The following is a 20,448-nucleotide window of genomic DNA, read 5'->3' as shown; positions in this document are numbered from 1 at the left end:
CTATTCCGGCAGCACAGTTTGTGAGTGCTGCAGACATGCAGCTATTTGCATAGCTGCTGCAAAGTGAAAGATTTGTTTTTGCAAAATAGAGTACAACGTCCCCATAAGGGAGGAGGCTAGCCGACAAGAACAGGCTGCATCTTCAGTGCTGATGATCATAAGCTAATGATCTCCGAGACTACCTGGTCACCAAGGCGGCTGTTGCATTAGCAACAGGGAGAAGAGGGTGCCGAGATGACAACTGTCATGCGAACTCCTACTCAGCATATTGCAAACAAGTTCAGCTGAGCTGACAAGGAATATAAAACTGCTTATATAACCAATGCCAGTTGTTTTGCTGAGGAAAAGAATTGTTATGACTCATGAGAAAAGAGAAGGAACTGCCTGAAACCTGGCAGAACATGTTGGATTATTGAAATGTTAAAAAGTCACCAATAAGATGCTTACCAAGAAGGTAAGATTAAAGAAAAAAAAAAAAAAGGATGGAAGGAGTCAGTCTGTGCTAGACAAATATTGTAATAAATAATTTTTAACCCCACCACCCTATATTTAGGAAGCTGTGGTGTCGTGGTTTGGGCCTAACATGACATCAAAGAACCAGCCCTCTGGCCGCTGACCCAGCTCCCCGCCCCCCCTTCTCCCCCCGCACTGGGATGAGGAGGACAAAGGCCAGCTAGAAGCTCGTAGGTCAAGACAAAGGGCAAGGAGGGTTGTTCACCGGTTAAGGTCACGGACAAAACACACTCAATTTGGGGGAAAATTATAATTTAACTTAACACTAATCAAGCACACACGGGACACAGACAACACACAGAGCAGGGCTTACATACGTTACCCCCACCCCTCCCTTCTTCCCGAGCCCAAATCACGTTGTTCCCGGTTTCCCTCCTTCCCCCGAGCGGCACAGGGGGACAGGGGATGGGGTTTAGAGTCAGTTCGCAGGTTGCTGGTTCTTGCCGCACCATCCTCCTCAGGAAGAATGATTCCTTACAGTCCTTCCCTGCTTCCCCACGGGGTCCCTCCCATGGTAGAGTCCTCCACAAACCTCTCCTTCATGAGTCCTTGCCACGAGGTACTGTCCCCTCAGGAGCTGCTCCAGTGTGGGCTTCACAGGCTGCTTGGGGAACAGTCACCTCCCCTGGCGCCAGGGTCTTCTACGGCTGCATAATCCAAGTCCACTGGCTGCAAATCCACATGCACCCCTCCTGGCGCCTTCAGGGAATGTTCCACCACGTTCCTTCATGAAGGCAGGGGGACAGCTGCCATCTCGGCGTGGGTTGCAGGGAAACTTCTGCTTGGGCACCTTCTTCCCTTTCTTCTTCAGCAACTACGGGATCTTCACCCCGGCGCCGCTCTGGCTCTATAGCTCAGCTCTTTCTAACTGCCCGCTCTGCTCAGGTTTTCACTCAGTTCTTTCATATGGTAATCGCAGAGGCGCATCTATTGTCTCTCCAATGGCTCCTTGGCTCCCTGATGTTGGAGCTAGGGAAGCTTCTCAGCTTCTTACCAGAGCCATCCGTGAGGCCCTTCTCCCGCTACAAAAAAAAACCCCACCAAACCAGCAAATGTGGTAATTAAGAAAGATCATCGAAATATTTTAAAACGTTTATTTTAAAAAAATACTACCAGGATAAGATAATTCTTAAGTGTTTTTCTAACTAGCACAAAGGAAATCTGGATTTTAGGCAATACAGTTTGATTAAAGCATGCAGGATTCCAGACAGTAAAATAATAGCAATACTAAATGAAGAAGATAAGTTCCAGGCTCAAAAGACAATCAGTAACAGAACTGGACATTGTTTCAGAAGCTACAGACCAAGAGCAATAATACAGCTGCCCACTGATTTCTCCATAAGGAAAAAGACCATAGTCTCAGCTACTAAGAACTGTGTTAGTACATAAGTTTCCAACTGAGTGATTTTCCCCAAAACAAAAGCCACCATAAACATAACAGGTTAGAAAACAATGTTTAAAGAGATAGACATTAAAAGAAATTCGGAAATTCTTTAGAAATAAGATGGCTGCTAGAGAGCAAGAATCATGCAGTAACAATCCCATTTTTGAGATGAGTTACACTGAAAAGTGCATCATGGTTCAGGGCAACGTGAGGACATTACTTAACAGTATAAACAACATCAAGACGGAAATAGAAAATAAATCAATATAAACTTAAACTTTACAGAATATAGAAATCTGATAAAGGATGCTAAAGGCTTTGTGGAAAATACATCGTAGAATGGCCCAACAGAAAGTTAGATGATTGAAGCATTACCAGGTCAAATGTCTTGGTGGGTAATTAGATTCATCTTCTGATGGACACAGCAAAGTAATTCCTTACAGTGAGAGACGTTGGACTTTTTTTTTTCCTCTGCCACCACTACAAGTAGGGGTAACTAGAGCAGTGCCTGAGCGTCTTTCACAGGGAGAAAACACTGCGTAGCACTTAGAAAAGATTCATGAACAGGCATTGGAAGTCTAAAACCACACAAACTCATATGAGAAAAGGCATGCATTTCCAACAATGAGTGGGATTAACTATTGCAATGTCTTATTAATAAAATGGGTGGACTCACTTGATAATTTTCTGGAGACATGCTTTATCCAGGAATATTTTTTGATTCAGTTCAGGGCATTTTGGCAGAAGAACTGGTAACTATACAGGTCAGGCTGAATGCTCCAATAATACCTACATGCAGGGAAACTTTGAAAAATACCGTTGCAATACCCTCTTCTCACATACTGCTTACTGGAGGAGACAAATCCCTGGCTGTATGCTCTGGGTATGCTTCATGTTGTTATTCACTTTATAATTTCCCTTAGAGGATATATTGACTAAATAGCCTCAATCTCAGAATGTTCCTTTTCACATCTATAGCATTTCTCTGTCCTGGGAAAATAAAATAGTTTTACTTCTTTAGTATTTCAATGTTTCTGGTGTCTCCTGGATTTCTCAAACCTGAAGTAGCAGACAGATCCTTTTGAGAGAAGCTCCAAATTAGTAGAAGGCATTTAAAATATTTCCTCCATATAAGCTGGAAAGCTGCTGTCCAGAAATTTTTAGTTCCTTGCAATTCTTTTTCTGTCTTCAACTCTAATCACATTTCAGAAAAAGTTATCTCTATGAAAACAAATAATTGAAATACGAAGTTTCCTTTTCCGTACATGTTTTTCTGAACTAAGTGCCTCAGCAGCCATTCTAGTTTGGTCAAAATGAAAAAAAAAAGTAAAAGTTATTTTCATGCAGTTTTATATATGCTGTTGAATATAGGAAAAAAAAAAAAAAAAAAAAAAGAAAGGAAACCAAATAATATTTTAAAATCCAAGTTTGGATCTAAACCACAACATTTCTGCCTGGAAAAAAATACTATATCATGATCTGATAATGTTGAAATTAAATTAAAGGATAATTCTCAGTAAAAAAGCCTAGGGCAGTAATGGAATACTTTACTGATAAACTGGTGTGAAGCTCCCAATTTAAGAAAGCCATGATGATGGGGGAATCTAATGGGTCACCTGCATTAATATATTTTGAACTTCAAAGCACATGCTTTGATGCTCTTTCCCAACATGGAAACTGGACCAAGAATTTATACCCAATGAATCAAGGCAGAAAATGACTTAAAGTGGAAATTACTACAATAGTACAAGTAATAATAACTATACATTGCCTATTACAAATGTATATATTATGACGAGTGTCCAGACCTGACTGGGATTCTTAGGAACTGTAACCACTAAGGTTACTCTTAGGAAAGACTACATCACATCACAATGAATCTCTTTCTACTGCCAGAACTGTAAAAAAAATGCTGTGGTGTCAGGCTTACTGGTATTCCCTTTGTCAGTCAAAATAAAGTCTAACCTATACATTTATGTAAAACATATACAAATGTATGTTAGTTACTACTTTTTGCAACATAGAAAATTTCTTTCTATTTAGTGCTCCAAGGCACAACACATTTGTTTGATTTTTCTTTGGACTTCAGTCAAATTTAAACTCTCCTCAAGAGCTATCAGCTGAGCTGCCCAGAAGAAGCTCAATGGAGCCTGAAATGCAGCAGGTGCTGAATGGATGCTCTCCCTTGCCAGTAGCTGTAGCATGTAGCAAACTTGCCTTTATTGGCTTCTAAGACATGAATCTGCTCTAGTTTTTCACCACAGCCTCAGGTATACTGCTGATCGTGTAGATTTAAGCTTACCGGAAGTTGTAAAGGCATCTCACCGCAGCTACCTGTAGCTCTTAAAAAAAATGCAACTGGCAATTTGAGATCTGCCTCGAACTTAATAAATTGACTTAATCTGTCAACTGTTTGCTACAAAAGGTCTTCTTTGTTAAAAACACATCTGCAGATTTTGGAAAAGAATATGGATGAATGATTGATCAGACTCAGCTTCTGCCTGCAAAATAGTATTGATTTTCTGTAGCTAGTAGAGAATCTAAACATTTAAAGTATATTACCATTTTATATAACTTTAGAAAACAAAGGTTTTAGTGTTCCACAAAGTGCAGGGGTTTTTGTTTGCTTGCTTTTTCCAAGAAAATAAATACAATGCTTCACAGAGAAGATATGAAAAGCTTTACATTCACTTAGTGGAGAAATGTTCTTAAGGGCTATGGAGATGATAAGGGGACTGCAGCACCTCTCTTACAACAAAAGACTGAGAGAGCTGGGTCTGTTTAGCCTGCAGAAGACTGAGGGGGGATCTTATAAATGCTTATAAATATCTAGAGTGGGTATCAAGAGGATGGGGCCAGACTCTTGTCAGTGGTGTCCAGCGACAGGACAAAAGTTAACAGGAATAAACTGAAACACAGCAAGTTCCATCTGAATATGAAGAAAAACTTCTTGACTTTAAGGGTGACAGAGCACTGGAACAGGCTGAACAGAGCAGTTGTGGACTGTCCTTCTCTGGAGATATTAAAAACCTGCCTGGATGCGTTCCTGTGCAACCTCCTCTAAGTGAACCTGCTCTAGCAGGGAGGCTGGGCTCAATGATCTCAAGAGGTTCCTTCCAACCCCTACCATTCTGTGTTTCTGTGCAATTTAGTCTCTGGCTGTTGAAGTATTTCAAAGTATTTTGTCTTTTGTCCTTTCTCAGAGTGCTCTAGAGATAGGTGATTATATTTCTTGGAGGGAGACAGACAAACTAGATGATCTCAAATGCATCCAGTTACTCTCTCTTTGTTTTATATACATGGAACTTTAAAATGTATACAAATAGTAGCATTTTCTAAGGGTCGTAGAATCATAGAATCATAGAATCATAGAATCCTAGGGGTTGGAAGGGACCTCGAAAGATCATCTAGTCCAACCCCCCTGCCAGAGCAGGGTCACCTAGAGTACATCACACAGGAAGGCATCCAGGCGGGTTTTGAATGTCTCCAGCGAAGGAGACTCCACAACCTCTCTGGGCAGCCTGTTCCAGTGCTCTGTCACTCTTACAGTAAAAAAATTTTTTTTTTTTTTTTTTTTTTTTTGGGTCATCCCAATTTGCTCTATATACACTCCACTCCAGGTATAAAGGAAAGTCTTATCTAATTACTTTGGACATGATGTTTGCTCTCAGTGGAAAAATAAGGAAATCACAGCACTGAGCAACTAATGCTTAAAACCACCTATTCATTTACATGTCTGGAAAAATAATCCAAAGGATGACCAAGATAAATATTTGGAATTTTAAAACTGCAGTCTTGCCTTAAATTGCTATGTAATTTTCTGCTAAAAGTGTTGATTCGGGAAATATTTGGTGTAGATGTGAACAGCTTAGTGCATAATGATACTTTTATCTAATTTTAAGGATTATTCCTATGAGTAAACTTTAATTATAACAAAGTTTATCCAACAAACAACATTTATCCATAACCTGGATGGATTCTTTCAGAGCAGTGAGAAATGAAGAAAAGCAAAAGGAAGATACCACACCAGTAGAAAAAAGATATTAAATTAGTCCAATACTGAAAGATTCTACCACTTTTACACAGTCCAATCTAGCATTTAGAAAATATTTAGTATTTAGAAGCCAACAGATTTTGAACAAATTTGAACCTTTTTACTTACTTTACTCGCAGGAATACTTTTAGTGTTGGAATTTCCATTCATTTAACTTCATAAGTTTATGTGCTGGTGCATTGATGTGCTTAAGGGAGCATCTGAAATATAAAACCAGTAAAGACCAGATAAGCTTCAGAAGCAAGCTTAGTCCATTTTACTGACAGAGGTCATTTCTATTAATATCATATCTTAATAACTATGCCCTCAGACTGGCACAGAGCCTGGCACATTATCTTTTCTCATGAACCCTAGGATTGGAAGTTGTTTATAAAAAGGATAAAAATGTGACACAAGGTTATAAAAAGGCATACTGCGTGTATTAAGATTGATCTTTTACTTCAGTACACACACTTCTAAAACAACCCTATTCCTTTAGGCTGAAGATGAGGAAGAATTATTTCTTGAATCCAAAATTTACAGAAGACATTTTTTTTTATTATTTCTAGAGCAGCGCCCTCTGGTGGATTATTATTATCGAGAAGAGTATGTAAAAGATGGAACACCATCAACTCTTCTGCTCTTGTATTCTAATGACTGTTGTAAATAGGATTATGCATGTCTGAAAATCCACTGCTCCCGATCCCACAGCTGTTCAGCCATAGAGTAATGCCGGCCATCTTACAGGTGCTAGGATTCAGTCTGAGGCCTTAGCTGGCCCACGCTTGCCATCATTTCCCACATTTACAGAGCACACTACCCTCTATGATTAACTAATTCATTTTTTGCTTGCAAGTAAAAAATTCCCCATGAAGGGAAACGATCAAAATCTGGATTTTTAAACACTAAAGCATGGTATATTAACCCAGTGCATTTCACAGCTGAAGGAGCCTCCACTGTCACTTACTAAGTGATAACTAGCTAGGCCTTAGGATTTTAGTACTTTTGATTATCTACTTTTACCCTAAGGATCCTCACTGTGTTTTTTACTGCTTTAACAGTCTATATTGCACAAAGCTTCTGATTTGTGAGAACTGCTTTCTATGCCTCTTTCTTGGTTAAGAAAGGCAGAAATGACTGAGGACAGGAAACATATTCCTGCTTTGTCCTTTACCTAACTCTTTCCCATGGGCAGGTTCTTAACAGAGTGAGGTTTTTCCTGTTGTGAATTTCTAGGCTTTCTAAGTTTGTTGTTTGTTGTTGGGTTCTTTGTTTTTTTTCCAATAATCTGTAAAAATAGCACAGATCATGAGCTGCCTGACCTTTCCAGATCTCAAAATTATTTCTACATCAGGAATGAAGAATTATTCTGCCTAACTATGTGAATACAAGTTTCAGAAGAAAGAAAAAAAGAGAGCTCCAATTTACATGAAAAATCAGAATGTTACTGCAGATAGCTACAAACAGTGTTGTAAAAGCTTTTTTAATCTGTTAATAACTGCTGGTGACCAGTGTCACACCAGTTCCACTGTCACCTAGGGCCAGATTTAAAAATCAGAAAACATACCTGGGAAAAGATGGCTGAGATGGATCACTGACTGAGCAGTCTGATACCTACATCATTCGTAAGGAGTGTTTCACTATCAAATTGTGATTGCTTGTTGTAGGGACATGAGAAAATAATCACTGACAAACTGAATGAACCTTAAAGAGCTGGAGGAGCACTGGGACAGAAAATCAGCACTAGGACACACAGACATGCTGATGGTCTAACACCAGTTCCAGAGGGGCATTCTGTTTTACACTGGGGCTTCTCCAGCCCCCATAGTTCTGTATGTGGACTGGACATTTGGGCCAAATGCATTCTCCTCTGCCCCAGGCATTCACCTTGCTGACAGAGGTTTGCTGGCCTGTGAAAGCAGCAATAACGTGCAAGACCAAACACCCAATCAAGCCCAAATCCTGTTGTATAGTGGTCACGCCTTGTCATAGGGGCCCACTCTAACCTTTTGAAAAGGCAAACCAGAGCACCGTGCACAGTTTTCAAAATAAGGGGATACCATAGTTTTAGATAATGGTAGAATGACTTCTTCTGTTCGCTCCTCTTTTTCACATTGTTTGCTTTTTTTTAAACACTGTACATTGAAACGCTCCTCTCTTAGAAAACATTTATTGCAATGTGGATAGCTTGATCTGCTGCAGTCCCATGATCTTATCCTTGAATAATAATAGTCAGTTCAAAATTCATCACTCACTGCATACATAAAGGTTCAAATATTTTCCATTACTTACTATTATTTTCATCAGCCATTTTATCACTCAGTCACTCGGTGATTTTTTTTGTCCCTTTACATCTACTCACAGTTGCTCCTTTTCTTTACCACACTCCCATAATTTTAGTTTAACAAGAAACCATTTATTCTCACTTATTCAACTCCCTTTCCAGGGTATTCAAAACCACATTAATCAACATGGGTTCAGAGAGAGATACTTGTGGGATTCTAGTGTTGACCTCCTTCCACAGAAAAATCACTATTTATTTCTAGCTAGTAAATGGATATTTTTAATAATTAAGAACACAGAAATAACACCAGTGTTTATAGCAGTTAAGCAACCTCTATGACAAGACAATAACACCATATTTCTTAAGATTTTCACACAAGTATCAGCAAGTTACACTTTTAAGTGTTACTCATAGCATGCATCTCTGTAGGCTGTACCTACTCTGTAGCTTAGATCTTTTATATTTCAGAAAAAACCACAACCCAATCCTAAGCAACCTCCAAGGAGTGAACTTGTGTTTTTCTTCCATGAATGTTAGAAATTATATAGTAATCACAATTCACTTTTGTTATCTCTACTGACTGTGAACAACAATTAAGTACAATTTACATGTAGTCTAGAAAATACTTACATGTTTAACTTGCATTAATAATCCCAATGACTTAATCTGATTCTTGTTGCTGGACTGAATGCCAAATGGGCTCATCAGGCATGTGATTAAAGATGCGTATTTGGCTTTCAGTCCCGCATCAGGAACCAAATGAAGTCATTGGGATTATTAATGTAAAATAAGCACTACACTATAGTGGCACTGCTAAGGTAAATAAAGATTAATGCACAAACTGCAAAATCAGGCAAGTAATATTTTCTACAACTTAAGCTTTAAAATAAATAAAGTATTTGAAAAGAGGGGGAAATAAAACAATGAATGATGCTGAGCACCAAAAGCAGAGATTTATTCGTGAATATTGACACATCTTGTTTTATTTTGCTTGAGGAGGAGTGACAAAAAGAATGGAGAAAAACAGTAAGATGGTGGAGAATTAATACATGGAGAATGAATAAAAGCACAGCATGCCAGTGCTAAGAGAAATGTTTCATTCTGTCTAGTGTTATAGTTGGAAGTTCTCATTTCTTCTATATTTTTTGTATTTTTAGAAAATGTTGCTATTTTGGGAATTATTGAGAATCTTTGTGTTAGCACTGATCCTGCAAAATAGGTCAAGACATTCTGGATTCTTAAATCCTTCCATTTGTCAGAACTTAGACTAATCTGTTCCAGTTTTCACCTGTTTAATTTCTTCTACCGCAGTTAGCTCTTCTTACAATGTCTTATAAAACTTGGCAATGGGAAAACAATGGCAGAATATGCTTTGAGTATGCCCAGCTTGTTTGATCTTGAACCCAGGTACTTGAGCAATTATTTCACAAGACTTCGAGGCATATGTGTGAGAAATATTTCTCATTTCTCAGAATTCTGTGGTAACGATGTTAACCATGAAAGTCTTCCTACCATTTTCCAAATTAATTTCTCTTATGAATTCTGATGCAATTTTTGAGTAAGGCAATGATGACTTGATTGTTCCTTGACCTTTCAAATAATGTTTAAATAACAATTTTTGATTCAAGGACTGACATAATGAAGTCTTGTCTATAAACCATCTTCACTATCAATGCTTCCTATAATGGATATTTTCAAACAAGACAGCTTCACTCATAAACTAGGAAAAAGTTCTGCTTTTTCTGTTATGTGGAATTAATGAAATGTGACTTACTTAAAGCAGTTACTCATTTATTCTGCTTTACAGCAAATCATTTGGGAGCGTTTGCTGCCTTTAATTTGCCTAGGTTTTGCTCTGCCACAAATCAAGTTGTAACAAAGTCTCTTTTCAGGCAGAATTCTAGGGAAACTGGAGTTCATAGGCAGTTAGGCAGGGATGCCCTAAGCTTTTGTTTCTGCTGTGGTCTGCTGCTTGCTAACAAGATGCCATCATAGGACAAGGGTGCCTAAGGCTTCTAATGTGGCGCAAGTAAGAGTTATTGGGGCTACAAAGCTCACTGAGCATCCAAACACTGTGCTTTATGAGCATATTTTAATCCTAGCCATTTAGTTTTATTCTTTTGACTGTTTCTTGTTACACAGCTGTACTAAAATACCAGCAACACTGAAACCTTTCTTTGATAGGGATCATAAAGCACCCATACTAGTCTTATATTAAGAGATTGTCAGCATTTCTGAAGGCAAAACTTATTTTTATCTCACAATGATCCCATAAATTCTTTGTAATTCACTGCAAGTACTTGAGTAGTCCTAGAATGTAACAGGACTTGAGGAGTCCTTTTGAACATTTAGTATGTACAGGAGCTGTAAGATCTGATGCCAGCTTTACCAGAAACCACTCTCTTAAATGGACTCAGCCTTGTTGTATTCTTTGGAGGGATGCAGTTATGGTATGCATATGTTAAGGAGCAACATTACCTTTACTGTGGCATCAACAGTGTCCTAAGGTAGAAATACATACACATGAAAGAAAACCCTCAAAGTGCGTGCTCCACTTCTGGAGAATTCTCACAGAAGGGTATTTTTTTTATTATTTTATTTTCCATATAAAACATGCATGTATGCTGTGCAGCAAACCAGAATGTCATGGCACAGTTTTCATTTCTTCCCTATTCAGCTATGCCATGGGGCTCCCCATAATTCATTTATTGATTCTGGGACTGTGGGCCAGACAGGGAGGCTCTGTTTTCAGACCAGCTATAGGAACATCTTTTTCTTGCACAAACTGGAGATCAGGGCTACAAGGATTAGGGACTGAAGACCCTTCTCCACTGAAGGCATTAGATTTTCCCAGAGTGAGTAAATACAGCTGCAGAGCTCAGCTGACTTCTCCAGAGCTGCACTCCTTGAGATGCAGGAAAAACCTTTAACATGACACAGATTGTTTCCCTTCATGGATTATTAAAAGTTAATTTACAGATTAGGTGGATAGGCATTTCCTAGCTAGCCCTTCAGTTTAGCATTTCATTTACAATGACATTTGTATGAAGCACCATAGGTATGGTTGCCATTTCGGAGAAGGAATATTAGAGTTAAGTACAAACCTAGTGTGTAGTGAGTACACAGATTCAGCACAATAGAGACATACTGTAGTAATTTGGGGAAATACTTATTTCTTCCATTTATCTTGAAACCTTGACACATCAAATTACAAAATCCACCTAGACCAAGTGACAAAAGTCTAAATGAAAGCGCAATTTCCAGATCTTATTTATCCACATAAAAGCAATTTGCTATCATGCAGTTTTGGAGTGGCTAGGTGGGGTGTAATTTGACAGTTATTGTTTGGGCCTTGTATAACTCAGTAATCATTAAATTTTACAATATTCTCTGTAGGTAATTTTATTTAACTCTTCTGGGGCTTTGCAATTCCTCTGTGGCCTATCTCTGTATCTGCTCTTTGGAGAAATTTGCTTTGACCTTTAAACATGTCTTTATATCAGCTTCTTCAGCATACGGAAGTCCTTGCTTCTTTCCAGTTTAAATACTGCCTTCTTTCAATTTCGTAACTGTGGACTAAATTTCGCATGTCTCTTGAAATTAAGGTTCCCAAAGCAATTTTGAGATCCATTTTAATAGTAAACACTGTTCACTGTATATAAGTAAATAAGATCAGAAGTGTGACTGATCTATTTTTAGGTCAGAAGAAAGGCTCAATTAAACTGATTAATTGATACCTTGTTCCAAGAATGGCCAATAAAGCCATAAATAAGAACATAATCCATAATCTACAGTGGATAAATGTCAGATGGTATATAATAGAAAGTATAGATTTTTTTATACCATACGTGACTGCTACTCAAAGCAACTCATTGCAGAACTTGAAAAAAAAATAATTAAAAAATTATGGATTTATACAATCATAGAATCATAGAATCCTAGGGGTTGGAAGGGACCTCGAAAGATCATCTAGTCCAACCCCCCTGCCAGAGCAGGGTCACCTAGAGTACATCACACAGGAAGGCGTCCAGGCGGGTTTTGAATGTCTCCAGCGAAGGAGACTCCACAACCTCTCTGGGCAGCCTGTTCCAGTGCTCTGTCACTCTTACAGTAAAAAAATTTTTCCTGATATTCATCTTAAACCTCCTATGCTCCAACTTGTATCCATTACTCCTTGTCCTATCACTGGTCTTCACTGAAAAAAGCTTAACTCCATCGTCTTGACACTCACCCTTTACATATTTGTAAACATTGATGAGGTCCCCCCTCAGTCTCCTTTTCTCCAAACTAAAGAGACCCAGCTCCCTCAGCCTTTCCTCATAAGGGAGATGTTCCACTCCCTTAATCATCCTTGTGGCTCTGCACTGGACTCTTTCAAGCACTTCCCTGTCCTTCTTGAACTGAGGGGCCCAGAACTGGACACAATCTTCCAGATGTGGCCTCACCAATGCAGAATAGAGGGGGAGGAGAACCTCTCTTGACCTACTAACCACACCCTTTCCAATACACCCCAGGATGCCATTGGCCTTCTTAGCCACAAGGGCACACTGCTGACTCATGGTCATCCTCCTGTCAACCATGACCCCCAGGTCCCTTTCACCTACACTGCTCTCCAGCAGGTCAGCCCCCAACCTGTACTGGTGCATGGCGTTTTTCTTCCCCAAATGCAAAACTCTACACTTGCTCTTGTTAAACTTCATCAGGTTTTTCCCCGCCCAAGTCTCCAGCCTGTCTAAGTCTCTCTGAATGGCAGCACAGCCTTCTGGTGTGTCAGCCACTCCTCCCAGCTTGGTGTCATCAGCAAACTTGCTGAGGGTACATTCTGTGCCCTCATCCAGGTTGTTGATGAAGATATTGAACAACACCGGTCCCAGTACCGACCCCTGAGGGACTCCACTAGTCACAGGCCTCCAACTAGATTCTGCCCCATTGACTACAACTCTCTGACTTCTTCCTTTCAACCAGTTCTTGATCCACCTCACTGCCTGATCATCAAACCCATACTTGATCAACTTATCTACAAGGATGCTGTGGGAGACGGTGTCAAATGCTTTACTGAAATCAAGATAGACCACATCTACCGCTCTACCATCATCTATCCACCTAGTAATTTCCTCATAGAAGGCTATGAGGTTAGTCAAACATGACTTACCCTTGGTAAAACCATGTTGACTGCTCTTGATGACCCCCATCTCCTTGATATGTCTAGAGATAGTACCAAGGACAAGTTGTTCCATTACCTTTCCAGGGATGGAGGTGAGGCTGACCGGTCTATAGTTACCCGGGTCCTCCTTCTTGCCCTTCTTGCAGACTGGAGTGACGTTTGCTATCCTCCAGTCCTCAGGCACCTCTCCAGTTACCCATGACTTACCGAAGATGATGGAGAGTGGACTAGCAATGACCTCCGCCAGCTCCCTCAGCACCCTTGGATGCATTTCATCCGGACCCATCGATTTATGGATGTCCAGATTATGCAACTGATCCCTAACCCAATCCTCATCTACTATGTCCTCACCTATCTTGACTACTTCTGGGGTTACATGAATCTGGGGCTCATGGGAAAAGCCTGCAGGAGTAAAGACAGAGGCAAAGAAGGCATTCAGCACCTCTGCCTTCTTCATATCCTCTGTCACCAGGGCACCCACCTCATTCAGCAGTGGGCCTATATTGCCTCTGGTATTAGCTTTGTTGGCTATGTATTTGAAAAAGCCCTTTCTACTGTCCTTAACCCGACTTGCAAGGTTAAGTTCCAAGGAGGCCTTAGCTTTCCTAGTTGCCTCCCTACATTCCCTGACAACATTCCTATATTCCTCCCAAGTGACCAGTCCCTCCTTCCATTATCTATAGATTTTCCTCTTCCACTTGAGTTTCCCCAGCAGTTCCTTTTTTAACCACGCTGGTCTCCTAGCTCCCTTACTAGATTTTCTACCCATTGGGACACACTGATGCTGTGCTTGCAAGAAGTGGTCCTTGAATATTGTCCAGCTATCTTGAGCCCCTTTACCTTCTAGCACTCTGTCCCATGGGACTTCCCTTAACAATTGGTTGAGGAGGCCGAAGTTTGCTCTGTAGAAGTCCAGGGTTCTGGTCCTGCTGGAAATTCTGTTCCTCCCACACAGGATCCTGAACTCCACCATCTCATGGTCACTGCAGCCAAGGTTGCCATTGACCACCACTGCTTCAATAAGGCCCTCCTTGTTGGTGAGCACAAGATCCAGCAGTTCTGAACAAGGGCAGAATTGGTACAAAATACCTTAGTTAAATAGTGACTTTGTAACAGTGGTCTCTATCCTTATAGAAGAAAAGAGGTACAGTATTAACTATTCACAGTACTACTGCTTTGCTTGCAAAAAAACGAAATGAAGAAGAGCAGCCGAAAAGGCAAAATACAGCATGGAAAATAGCTAAAGACACCACACTAGCTAATCAGAATAAAAATTACATCACACCAAAAACACATCTAAAACACCCCATCTATGAAAAAAGGGCCATCTTATTTATGGGATGTACCATAATTAAATGAAACAGGAGGCTCTCAGAGCAAAAATACATTAAAGACATGGAAGTTGGGAGTAAATCAGATCAGAAGCAGCATTACCTTGCAGAACATAAATGTGAAACTGTTAATGGTGCAAGCTAAAGAAAAGACTCTGGCAAAAGCTGTGTGGCCATGCAATCCTATGCCAAAGATCTGTGATTTCAGGCTGAATAGATCCTGTAGGTACAAAAAGGATGCTGTGGGAAGAAAAAGCCATCACAGAAAATTTGAGCATCCCAATGCTTTGATGTTCATAGCAATGAAGCCTAAGGAAAGCTGATATCACAGCCTTTCTTGATAGGAGATCAGATTGAAGAATCGTTTCAGTTAGACATGACAATAGATCATTTTGAAAAACAGATCAATAAATTGAATATTAATAAATCACACAGATCATGTGATATTTGCTCAGTATTTCAATTAAACTGCCAACCTGTAAAGTATATTAGTTATTCTTTAAATCATTTTTACTGTCAGAGGAAAGGAAGATAGCCAGCAGAGTTTCAGCTTCCTAGAGAAATCTAGGTTATTTTGCTACAGTGTGCAGAGAAAATTGATTAATTCTGTAATACAGACTTGAAATAGTACTTTCAGAAAGAACTAAAGATAAAAAAAAGGTGATGAGGGTAACTACTTCGTGGCTTCTACGTAAGAACTTAAAGATACTGATATATTATCCACTTGAAAAAGGGCTGGCTCAGAATATGATGAAGAGCTGTAGGCTTATTTAAGTTCTGAATAAAGTGGAAAAAAAATTCTATTCACTCTTTCCTACCAAAACACCTGAACTAGGTGACATATGCTGAAATTATTAAGCAACAGATTTAAAACAAATAAAAGAAAATAACAATTTAAAAATTGTAACATGTAGCAATTGTACAATTACATAAATTTGCAATTTTTGGCTTTTAACAGCAGCCAAAATGTGTTAAGAAATAAAGGAGTAATAAAAGAATATCCATCAAAGGCTAGTGTGTGTGAATGTGGGAGAAAATAATATAAGAAAAATTATATTGACTTACAATGTCGCTGACTGTATGTAGGGTTACACCATTCCCCTTGGCTGCACTCTCCTCTTTTCTGTCACTCATGCTGTCATTCAGAATTTCAGAATTTATCTGAAGTCGTTGCTGCACTGTTAAAGCAGAAGACTTTGAAGGAGCTTAGGGAGACTCCAGGTGTCTCAGATGCTGTATCATTGCATTAAAACACACAAAGGAAGACAATCAAATACTAGACATCATTTACTATGAGATACATTATTTAAACTGCTTATATGCTTGCTTGAGTAGGACTTGAGAAGTGTAGTGTGGTCAGCCGAAACTTCTCAAAAGCCCTACTATGCAATTATATATCACAAAGTTGTACAGAATAGTAATGGTCACACATCTTTCCTTAAAAATTTTGCTCCTGACATTTACACATCAAAGCCTACATTCTCCCTTCAGAAATACATTCTGAAGAAGAAAAATGACCCTGAAAAAAATATTTTCTGTAATGTGCTGTTACCACATCTGCTCTTTATGACGTATATAGTTAAATTTGCAACCAATACTTCTAATGTTATCTGTGTCCATTCCTTTAAAGCGAAAATAAATGTTGGGGTTTTTTATTTAGGTGAGGAAGCTGCAAAACTTTTCCTTTTTTAAGTGCTTAAGTTTTTCATAGCAGCAGACACAAATTCAGAGAATGGATTATAAAAACTCTGTGTGTTGCATTTTGTCTAAATGCCATGACACCCTATTGAAAGTCATGTACCTTCTATAGGTGTCACAATGCAAACTCATTGCATCTGCAATGGAGAATGCTGCCCTTTAAGAAAACAGTTTTCTTCCTTTGATAATATTTTGAGCCATGTCCTGCTGCTGTTCCTTTCAGAGTGCTGCTTTATCTTACTTTCTTGATGACCTCCTGTAGGGATATGCTTCCTTGCCATTGACTTATGCAGCACAGAGCACGTCAGGGCTCTGCAGAGTTTCTTTAATATTTGGTTGAAGGTCAGTCCTGCCATCCAGTAGAGAACAAATACATAACTTTATGCTGTGCTACACTTGGAGAAACTTGGAATAAAAAAAAAAAAAATAAACCAGCTAATTTCCCAGTGTGCTGGTGTTAATTTATAACTCTGGGACATTATGACCTGTGCTACTGAAGGCTTGCCAAGAGTAACAGCTGGATGCTCAGGCATGCATATTTCACTTATTTTGCAAACAAGTAGAAAGCAAAGATGCAGGCAAGTCATATGTGAAGAAAAGGCTGGGGTTTTTTTCCACTGCTGACACCGCGTAATTGAATTATGGGGCAGTGGTTTGGTGTGAAGCCCTGATCCCCTTGAACTGCAGCAAACACCTGTTGATATCACTTCAACTTGGGAAATTCATGTGGAGCTTTTTGGAATAAATCATGGAGATCTAGAGTCTCCAAAAAGCAAAGCCCTCCAGTTCTCTTCCTCTTGATGCCAAAAATCTGTGTTGATGAAAAACACCACTTTAGGCAGATTATTTAGAGATCCAGAAATAAATACAGCACTATTCAGTGCCACTATTTACCTAAAACAAACATTCATGCACACGCATACAACAGAATCATCATTTGCTTAGAGCCATGCTTCAGAAAGTTTTGTAAGAAAATCTACAAAATTTGACAAAGCTATTTGACAAACCTCTGAAGAGCTTCAAACAACTACTTTGGTTTATTGACCAAAATGGAAAGACTCTCTATAAAGTTCCCATTTTTAAAATTATTCTGGAAGTCACTCTTACTTGGTCTGTGAAATTCTTCCTTGCATGTCACCACAGCATAGTTTTACCTGTGTACCGTACTTTTGTTCTTTGTTTTGTGCAAATAATTATTCCAGGCTTTTCTGCCTTCTTTTGATTTTATTAGGCCCTACAAGCAAATAAATTCTTCATTTTCTTCCGATGATTAATGTTTTTCATGATTTCTCAGGTCCATGACTCCAGGACATTAGTTTCTGGATAGGATGATTTAATCTATTTAGTTCTCTATGCAGCAACTCATAAGCCACTGCTACCATAGCATCTGAGACCTTTCTTTATGATCTTATAACACATGAAGATCAACACAGTAATAATGTAGGGAAAAGTTCTTCTTTTCTATGTGGAAAACAGAGAAAACCAGACTACTTCAGCAAGAAAGAAAGAAGCACTGGAATGGCTTTTCAGTTTTCCACTTCTGCATCAAGATGCATAGATTGAACTCCTGGTTTTCTGACTAAGCAAGCAGACATATTATTAGAAGCATGTTATGTGTCAAAATACATTTTGATCCAGTTTAGATTATTTTCTACCTTAATCTCAATTATATATGCAACACATATGATTATTGACTTAAAAATATTGTTTGCAATTTCAATGTTAACAAAAGACAACTTAATTGCTGTAAAATATTGACTGTTACTGTATTTTCTGTGACTTATCAGGTGAATATTATGTACCTCAATCATTGTTTTAGTGTTGAAAAAATTGCAATTACAAGAATAACTTACATTTTAATAATGCTAAACGCTGTTTCACCATGTAAGAGTCCATTGTCAAGATGCATAATATTCAGATTTGCTTTCATTTAATAGCAGAGCTGATGAAGAGAAAAAAAAGATATAACTTTAGTACCATCATATTTTCATTTCTGTTAAATATCACACTGAGTATGGTTCACATTTATCAATTTGAGTGTGCAGCAGTTATGGGCTATGCTTTTGTGTATGTAATTTCTTTTATTAATTTTCTCACAAATCAAATTATATGAGAACAAAAAGAGGAAATAAAGATAATAGTTTCATAAATATGTTAAGAGCAAATCATAAATTGTGTTACGAATTGTGGCTATATTGTCCTTTGTCTTTCAGCTGGAGAAAGAGGATCAGAAATTCTCATATAACTTTACTTTTCATCTTACAGTAAATCATAAAATAATTTAAATGGTTTCCAGCTTTCTTTCCATATGCTTCCTTGCTGCTTTACATAGTTACTAAGAATTAAGGGTGTTTTTTGCTTGTTGTTTTGTTGTGGTTTCTTCATTTTGGTTTGTTTGAGAGAGTTCAACGGAGGGCTATGACAATGATTAAGGGACTGGAACACCTGCCTTACAAGGAAAGGATAAGAGACCTGGGACTTTCCAGTCTAGAGGGGTGAAGACTGAGGGGGGAATCTAATTAATGTCTATAAATACATGAGGGCTGGGCATCAAGAAAGCAGGGACCACCTCTTTTCACTTGTGCCCTATGATAAGATGAGGGGCAATGGATTCAAACTCGAGCATAGGAAGTTCCACCTCAACACGAGGAAGAACTTCATTACTGTAAGGGTTACAGAGCATTGGAACAGGCTCCCCAGAGAGGCTCTGGAGTTGTCTTCTCTGGAGATTGTCACGTCCTGTATGGATGTCTTTCTGAGTGATCTGCCCTAGTTTTTGTCCTGCTCTGGCGGGGGGGTTAGCCTCGATGTTCTTTGGAGGTCCCTTCCAACCCGTAACGTTCTGTGATTCTGTGTTTTTTTTGTGTGTGAAAGCAGGTGCATATATTCCAAAAGCACATGGAATCACAAAAGCATTCTCAAAACCAAACTCCTGTCTTTGAGAAGCAGTCATCCTTCCTTTGACAATTAAAATATTAATTTGGATTGGCAAATGTTTCTTCTACTGTTTTCAGTTTCCCAAGTTGCCTCTGACCTGGTTCACCTTTTCCTTGCAAAATTCCATTAAGAGATCTTTTTACTGATATGAGTCAGAGGATCTTACAAAATAATGCAGCCTGTGCCCACCGAGTAAGAAGGGGCTGTTCTGCCAGTGGCTGGGAGGGGAGCAATGAGAAAAGCTGCACCATGTAGTGCTGTATATGACACTGAAACTCAGTGTGGGTGGTATGTGGTCAGGAACAGCAACTTCTTTAGCTTCTGAAGCTGCCTACCCAAATTGTACATCACATCCTTTAGAGAGCCTAAGAGAAGCAGTTGTGTGAATCCCCCAGGAAAGAGGTGTACGAAACCACAGAAGTTTCCCCATCAATTGCCCACTCCTTTCACTGCTCAGTGAAGTCAGCCTGCTGAGTTCCTCCTGGTCTATTTACTTACCTGGGGATCTGGATTAGCTTTGCAAAAGCCAACTCCACCTGCCAGTGGTGACATAATCCCAATGAGACCCGTGTTGCGAACGGGTCAAGTGCTGAAAGTCAGCCATCTTCTCCAGCTGTGTGCTTCAGCACCACCTCTGTACGTTAAGATCTGAAGACTATCAGCAGCTATGCGTTGTGCATCTTCAGCTAGGGAATATCCAGTGAGACCTCAGGCCTGATTATAAAAAGAAGCTGAGGAGAATGAGTTTGCCAGGTGTAGCATTTGATACCTTTTTAAAAGTAGGTAGCTGAAGCCTGGTGTCAGAAAGGGGGACTGTTGTACACTTCTGAGCAGTGGTACCCAGCATCTTTTCACTTCAGACTGTGCTGGGAAACTACTGGTACAAGATAAATTAATTTCATCTTGACTGCTTTGTCAATCAGTGAAGATATTAAATCACAATAAAAAAGACATTGTAGTATGGTGATTATTCTTCTGAGATATCCTAAAGTATGAAGAGCAGCCAAGAGTTTCATATGGCACAGGACAGTAATTATCTCATGACAAGTACACTCTCTGGAGATCACTTTAGAGCTATTTTAAAGATAGTGTGGAGGAAAGCAT

General features: G+C 39.2%; 2 long non-coding RNA genes across 2 annotated transcripts; both read right to left on the bottom strand.

Moving 5' to 3' along the window:
• Positions 1-755: 755 nt before the first annotated feature.
• LOC127384680 (uncharacterized) lies at positions 756-15,947 on the bottom strand. The gene is made up of 3 exons (XR_007889477.1): positions 15,775-15,947; positions 6,060-6,151; positions 756-1,535 (listed from the first exon to the last, which is right to left on the bottom strand). It is a non-coding gene; the product is annotated as an uncharacterized LOC127384680 (long non-coding RNA).
• A 1,238-nt stretch (positions 15,948-17,185) lies between these two features.
• LOC127384681 (uncharacterized) lies at positions 17,186-20,068 on the bottom strand. Its single transcript, XR_007889478.1, has 3 exons — positions 19,843-20,068; positions 18,261-18,349; positions 17,186-17,218 (listed from the first exon to the last, which is right to left on the bottom strand). It is a non-coding gene; the product is annotated as an uncharacterized LOC127384681 (long non-coding RNA).
• Between the last annotated feature and the right edge of the window lie 380 nt (positions 20,069-20,448).

The sequence above is a fragment of the Apus apus genome, chromosome 4 (genome assembly GCF_020740795.1).
Source record: "Apus apus isolate bApuApu2 chromosome 4, bApuApu2.pri.cur, whole genome shotgun sequence".
In the NCBI taxonomy this organism is placed as follows: domain Eukaryota; kingdom Metazoa; phylum Chordata; class Aves; order Apodiformes; family Apodidae; genus Apus; species Apus apus.
This window is presented reverse-complemented; position numbering and strand designations above follow the sequence as displayed.